Genomic DNA, 8320 nt, shown 5'->3' on the forward strand with positions numbered 1-8320 from the left:
GATGGGTTTTCCTCTTTTGTGTGTAAGCATTTTCCAATTTTCCATAATGAACATGAGTTGATTTTATGATGAGAAAAAAATGTTTAATTTTTTATTTTAAAATATTTTGGGGGAATTCCCTGGTGGTCCAGTGGTTAGGACTCCATGCTTCCACTGCACAGGGCGAAGGTTTGATCCTTGGTCTGGGAACTAAGATCCCACAAGCCATATGGCACAGCCAATAAATAAATTAATTAAATATTTTCAAATTTTAAAAATATTCATTATTATAAGGGTATATAAAGAATGCTCATGTCCCTGTACACTATGTGATGATTATGTTACTACCTCACTGGCAGTCCTCTTTGGAACATAATTCAAGCCCTTGAGGATACAGGATCACACAGGCCTTTTATGACACAACCCCCTCAATATCCGCTTCCCTCCACTGTATAGCCCCCTACCCCAAGTAACATCCACACCTTGTAGAGAAACATCACAGTCTCATCCCTTATGCTTCATACCTGCCCTTCGTTCTGCAAGAAGTGACCTCTCCACCCAGCTACTTTTCAGTCACCCAAAATTAGCATAAGAACCTCCTGTGACATGACTATCCTACCTCTTTCGATGAAGTTCTGAACAGTTCCCATAATACCTTGTGCATGCTTTCAACAAAACTTAAATTATCCATATTTTATCCATCTGGTTTCTAATTTAACTGTGTGAGTTGTTTCTCAGAAAGTATAATGTTGCATTCATTACTGAATTCTCTGCTTCCCTGGTGGCTCAGACAGTAAAGAATCTGCCTGCAATGCAGGAGACCTATGTTCAATCCCTGGATCGGGAAGATCTCCTGGGGAAGGGAATGGCAACCCACTCCAGTATTCTTGCCTGGAGAATTCCATGGAGAGAGGAGCCTGGCAGGCTATAGTCCATGGGGTCACAGAGTCGGACACAACTGAGCAACTAACACTTTCTTTCACTTTCTTAATATGGCATTCATTACTAGCCTCCAACCTATCCTCACATAGTTCCTTCTACCTAGAATGCTTTCCAACACAGCCATAGCTCCCTCTCTCTCCAGCTCACTTCTAAGTTCTGTCCAGGGGTCATTTGGAACTGGAACGTTCCTCACCCCAGGTTGAGTGAAGTCTCTTCCTCATGTTTCCCTAGCCCTCTGTATAGGACTGAGTCATTCTGCTATCCACCTGTCTGGGAGTTCCTCAAAGGCCAAAGTTGTACCTGACTCATTCTAGGAAGTCCAATATCTAGCAGAGTATCAGTGTCAGGCCAGGCAAACAGTAGTCATTTTCATCTGAGTTAAACACCTTCTCTTAAAGCTTTCCAAACCAAAGTTCTAATTTGAATGTCTAAAGCACTGCGGCCTCAACCCAAATCACTTTGGAGAAAAGTTCTGGTCCTAGCCTGTGGTAAGCAACCTCCAAGATGATGCCCAGTGATCCCCACCTCCTAGGATTCGCACCCTTGCATAGTTCGCCCCACATTGTTCCAGGGTGAGTCTGTATGAACAGCACATGACAGAAGTGATGGGGTATCACTTGCAAGATCAAGTTATAAAAAGACTGTGGCTAAATAGATGAGTGGTAAGAAAAACCATCTGGAGAAGGCAATGGCACCCCACTCCAGTACTCTTGCCTGGAAAATCCCACGGATGGAGGAGCCTTGGAAGGCTGCAGTCCATGGGGTTGCTAAGAGTCGGACATGACTGAGCGACTTCACTTTCACTTTTCCCTTTCATGCACTGGAGAAGGAAATGGCAACCCACTCCAGTGTTCTTGCCTGGAGAATCCCAGGGACGGGGGTGCCTGGTGGGCTGCCGTCTATGGGGTCACACAGAGTCGGACATGACTGAAGCGACTTAGCAGCAGCAGCAGCAAGAAAAACAATCAACTAGGAAACTCCAAGCTCTCATTCTCCCACAAAAAGATCCAAAGAGAGAGAAAGAAAAGTGAAGTCGCTCAGTCGTGTCCGACTCTTTGCAACCCCATGGACTGTAGCCTACCAGGCTCCTCAGTCCATGGACTTTTCCAGGCAAGAGTACTGGAGTTGGTTGCCATTTCCTTCTCCAGGGGATCTTCCCAACCCAGGGACTGAACCTGGGTCTCCCACATTGCAGGCAGACGCTTTACCATCTGAGCCACCAGGGAAGCCCCTTTGAGAGAGAAAGAGAAAGACAAGAAAATGTCAGGACCAACTTTGTTGTTGCTCTGGAAAACAGTCAAATGTTAATAGCAACCAAGCAAACACCCAGTCAAGAAAAGCCACCTTCAAAATGACAGGAAAGTTTGGGACATTTTTATTCATACTTTCACCTTCCTCGGGCTTCCCTGATGGCTCAGATCAGAGAAAAATCTGCCTGCAATGCGGGAGACCCAGGTTCGACCCTGGGTCAGGAAGATCCCATGGAGAAGGGCATGGCAACCCACTCCAGTACTCTTGCCTGGAAAACCCCATGGACTGAGGAACCCGGTGGGCTACTGTCGGTGGGGTTGCAAAGAGTCAGGCACGACTGAGCAACTTAACTTTTTTTCACCTTTCTGTCCCAGCGCAGCAGCAGCCCCATTGCCAGTTCCTCCCTTGAACAAGGGAGCAGAGCAGACCTTATTTAAAACCATCATGTACATCTGATCTGACCTCTCTGGGGAATCTTTGTACTACCAACACAAGAGTCTCATCTTCAATTTGCCTAACTTGGAACTCAGATGCAAAAAGCAGTGGGTACTGCTTGTAAAAGATGCAAGGTGAACTACAGACTCAGATGCCTGGGACAAAATATTACAGGTGTAAACAACCAACAGACTGTCTAAGAACTAGAGGGTAAGTTAGGATGAGATTCTCTGGGAAATTAGAACATTCAAAAACAGCTATCTATAAGATGGGGAATTTAGAAAGCCCAAGCAAGATGCATACCCAGGAAAGTCTTAAGAGTACCTAAGTTTTCACTTTGGACTGATTCCTAGGTTCAGAGCAAGCCTACCTAAGTACTGAAGGAGCATCTTATAGAGCCAAGCTGCAGGCTGAGAGAAGTAGTCAGATCTTGTATTTTTCCGCTTTTCTGTTTCATGAGGTTTTGTTATTGTTTTGTTTGTTTAGCTCCTGGCATTCAAGGAACTCTTTCAAAACATTAGCTGAACATGAGCTAAAGGAACAGACACTTTCATGAGCACACACAATCAGGAATAGTCTTTTGCAAAATAGTGTGGAAAAGTCTCAAAGCAAGTGGACTATCACAGACTACTGCAATAATTAAAAAAAAAAAAAAAAAACACCTTCAGGAAGAGGGAAAATCTGATTTCCAGTTACCACATTATAGTTGTCAAAGGCTTAATTTTGTATAACAGAAAATCATAAGGCATACAAAAAATGAGCAATATATAATTCCTTACAAAGAACAAACAAACTGACAGAAACCACCCTCATAAAAGTCCAGACATTGGACTTGTTACACAAAGACTTTATAACAAGGGTATTCAACATGCTCAAAAAGCTAAAGGAAAATGTGGACAAAAAAGAAAGGAAATCAGGAAAATAATTTATGAACAAAATAAGAATATCAATAAAAGAATACAAATTCTAAAAATAAACCAAATTCTGAAAAATGACAGGAGTCCTAGAAGAGAGAAAACAGCAGATTATTTGAAGAGATAATCCCTGAAAACAGTGCAGATATGACAAAATACTTAAAATCTACAAATCTAACAAGCTTAATGTATTGCACATAAGGTAAACTCCCATGCCAAGACACATTATAATCAAACTGCTGACAGACATAGGTAAAGGGAGAATCCTGAAAGCAGCTACAGAAACGTGACATCATGAATAAGGAATTCTCAGTAAGATCACTAACGGTGGCTCAGCCAAAACCTTGAAGACTAGAAGTCAGTGGAATGATGTAAAATGCCAAAAGAAAAACTTTTCAACAAGAAATTTATATATGGCAAAACTGTCCTTCCAAAATGAAGGAGAAATTAAGACACTGCCAGATATTCTTGCCTGGAGAATCCCATGGACAGAGGAGCCCGGAGGGCTACAGTCCATGGGGTTGTAAAGAGTCAGACACTACTAATGCACATGCACACAAAAAAAACAAAAACCGACTACCACTAGACCAGTCTTACAAGAAATGTTAACGGGAATCCTTTAAATTGAAATAAAGGGATACATTAGACAGTACACTGGACAGTAACTTAAGAAATAAAGATCTCCAGTGAAGGTGAATACATGGACAAATATAAAAGCAATTATTGCTTTTTTCTGCAATTATTATTATTGCAATTTTGGTTTATAACTATTTTTATTTTCTAAGATGGAAATTTATAGCTACAAAAGCATCCATTAAAAAAGATCTCAAACTCTGAGAAACTAGAAAAACAAACTAAACTCAAAACTAGTAGAAGGAAATAATATAGATTAGAGTGGAAATAAATAAAATAAAAACTATAAAAAGAAAATCAATAGAAATCAAAAGTTGGTTCTTTGAAAAGATCAACAAAATTAACAAACCTTTACCTATATTGACTAAGGGGAAAATAAAGACTCAAATTCCTAAAATCAGAAATGAAAATAGGAACATTTTAAACTATTTTACAGAAATAAAAGGATTTTGAGGATGCTATGAACAATTGTATGCCATCAAATTAGATAAACTAGATGAAACTGACAAATTCCTAGAAACAAATGAACTATTGAAAGTGACTCATGAAGAAACAGGAGACAGATAAAACCTATAACTACTAAGGAGATTAAATCAGCAATCAAAACCTCCCAACAGAGCAAAGCCTAGGACCAGATGGCTTCATTGGTGAGTTCTGTCAAATATTTCAAGAAGAATTAACACCAATTCTTCTCAAACTCTTCCAAAAAAATCAAAACAGAGAGAACAATTTCTAGGTCACTTTATGATGCAGGATTAACTTAATACCAACTACAAAGATGGGGCTTCCCTGGTGGCTCAGAGGTAAAGAATCCACATGCAGCAGGAGACGCAGGTTTGATCCCTAGGTTAAGATGCCCTGGAGGAGAGGATGGCAACCCACTCCAGTATTCTTGCCTGGAGAATCCCCTGGTCAGAGGAGCCTGGCAGCGTACAGTCCATAAGGTTGCAAAGAGTCAGACAGGAGTGAAGCAACTGAACATGCAAGCAGGCAACAACAAAGACACTACAAAATAACCAACAAAAAACTACAGGCCAGTATCCCTTGTGACTTGCTACTAACATCCATGAATTTAACAAACCAAATTCAGCGTATTCAGTTCACTCACTCAGTCGTGTCCAACTCTTTGTGACCCCATGGACTGCAGCACGCCAGGCCTCCCTATCCCTCACCAACTCCTGGAGTTTGCTCAAATTCATGTTCATCAAGTCAGTGATGCCATCCAACCATCTCATCCTCTGTCATCCCTTCTCCTCCTGCCTTCAATCTTTCCCAGCATAAGGATCTTTTCTAATGGGTCAGTTCTTCACATCAGGTGGCCAAGATATTCAAGCTTCAGCTTCAGCATCAGTCCTTCCAATGAATATTCAGGACTGATTTCCTTTACAATTGACAGGTGTGATATCCTTGCAGTCTAAAGGACTCTCAGGAGTCTTCTCCAACACCACAGTTCAAAAGCATCAATTCTTCAGCACTCAGCTTTATGGTCCAACTCTCACATCCATACATGACTACTGGAAAAACCACAGCTTTGACTAGACGGACCTTTGTTGACAAAGTAATGTCTCTGCTTTTTAATATGCTGTCTAGATTGGTCATAGCTTTCCTTCCAAGGAGCAAGCATCTTTCATTTTCATGGCTGCAGTCACCATCTGAAGTGATTTTGGAGCCCAAGATAATAGTCTGTCACTGTTTCCATTGCTTCCCCATCTATTTGCCATGAAGTGACGGGACCAGATGCCATGATCTTCATTATTTGAATGTTGAGTTTTAAGCCAGCTTTTTCACTCTCCTCTTTCACTTTCATCAAGAGGTTCTGTAGTTCCTCTTTGCTTTCTGCCGTAAGGGTGGTATTATCTGCATATCTGAGATTATTATTTCTCTCTGCAATCTTGATTCCAGTTATGCTTCATTCAGCCTGGCATTTCTCATGTTGTCCTCTGAATATAAATTAAATAAGTAGGATCACAATATACAACCTTGATGTATTCCCTTCCCAATTTGGAACCAGTGTATTGTGCCATTTCTGATTCTAACTGTTGCTTCTTGACCTGCACACAGATTTCTCATGGGGGAAGGTAAAGTGGTCTGATACTCCCATCTCCAGAATAATTTTAGGTTATATATAGCCTAAAGAAGAATATTAGGCTACATATAAATGTATGAAATGAACTTGTTGTGCACCTTAAATTTATAGAATGCTGTATATCAAATTATTTCAAATACATAAATAACAACACATTAAAATGATTATACACCATGAACAAGTGAGATTTATTCTTAAAATGCAAAAGACAGTTCAATTTATGAAAACCAAGCAATGTACTATATCATAGGAATAAAATGAAGGGGAAAACTACATTATCATCTCCACTGATACAAAAAAAAAAACTTTTGACAAAATTCAGCACTATTTCATCATTTAAAGAAAAAAAAAAATTCAACTTGGTATAAAAGGGAGCTTCAAGATGATATAGACCATATATGAAAAAACCACAGCCAACATCATACTCAGAGGTAAAAGACTGAAAGCATTCCCTCTTAGACAAGAGCAAAAACAAGGATGCCTGCTTTCACCACTTCTAGCATTGGAAGTTCTAGTTGGAGCAATTAGACAAGAGAAAGAAACAAAAAGCGTCCAAATTGGAAAGGAAGAAGTAAAAATTATCTCTATTCCCTAGTGATTTGATCTTGGTAGTGATGGTTTTAGTCACTAAGTTGTGCCCAGTTCTTCTGACCCCATGAACAGTGGTAGCCTGCCAGGCTCCTCTGTCCATCAGATTTTTCAGGCAAGAATACTGGAGTGGGTTGCCATTTCCTTCTCTGGGGATCTTCCCAACACAAAGATCAAACCCAGATTTCCTGCATTGCAGATGGATTCTTTCTTTATTGATTGAGCCATCAGGGAAGCCCACCACCATGAAACCACTACCAAGTGATGTGATCTTACACACAGAAAACCCTAAAGGTTACACACACACACACACACACACACACACACACACACACACACACACACAGTTAGCTAATAAAAAAATTTAGTAAAGTTCCAGAATACAGAATCAACACCCAAAAATCAATTGCATTTTCTAAACACTGGCAATAGACAATCTGAAATGGAAACTAACACAAGTCCAATAAGAACTAAAAATATAAACTCTCAGAAGAAAACACAGGAAGAAAGCTTCACGACATTGGATTTGGCAATGATTTCTTGGATATAACACCGGAAGTACAGACAACAAAAGAAAAAATAAATAAAATGAATTTGATCAAAACATAAGGACAATATTGAGAGTGAAAAGACAATCCCAAGAATGGGAGAGGGACTTCCCTGGTGGTCCAGTGGCCAGAACTCCACACTCCCAACACAGGGGACATAGGGTCAGAGAACTAGATCCTGCATGCCACAACTAGATCAGTGCAGTTAAATAAATACATAAATGTATTTTTTTTTAATGGGAGAAAATATTTGCAAATCATATACCTGATAAGGAATTAATACTCTTAACATATAAAGAAGCCTTACAACTCAACAACAAAAAACAACCCAGTTTAAAAATGGGCAAAGAAGCTGGATAGACATCCTTCCAGTTGTATACAGATACAATGGTATATTGTAAAGCCATAAAAAGGAATTAAATTGATACATGCTACATGGTATACCTTGAAAACATTATGCTAAGTGAAACACAATGCTTAATGAGAAACAAAAGGATAAATATTTTGATTCCACTTGTGTATGTGGATTGCCTATAATAGGCAAATTCATAGAGACAGGAAATAGAGGATATCAAGAGCTGGAGGGGGGGTAATAGGGGGTTACTGTTTAATAGGTACAGAGCTGTTTGGGATAGTTAAGTTTTGGATATGGGATGATAATTACACAACACTGTGAATGTACTTAATACCACTGAATTACACTTTAAAATGGTTAAATGCTAAAATTAATGATACGTACATTTTGCCACACACAAAAATATTTGGAGGATATGATAACCAGACTCCTAAGTCCCCAATGATCCCTGCCTCCTGGGGTTCATACCCTGTATAATCTCCTCCAACTGAGTATGGGCTGTACTTTGTGACTGACTTCTAACAAACTGCATAAGGTAAAACAGTATATGACTTAAAAATCTAGATCATAAATGAAATTGTGGCATCAC

The sequence above is a fragment of the Bos indicus genome, chromosome 1, assembly GCF_029378745.1.
Source record: "Bos indicus isolate NIAB-ARS_2022 breed Sahiwal x Tharparkar chromosome 1, NIAB-ARS_B.indTharparkar_mat_pri_1.0, whole genome shotgun sequence".
NCBI lineage: Eukaryota > Metazoa > Chordata > Mammalia > Artiodactyla > Bovidae > Bos > Bos indicus.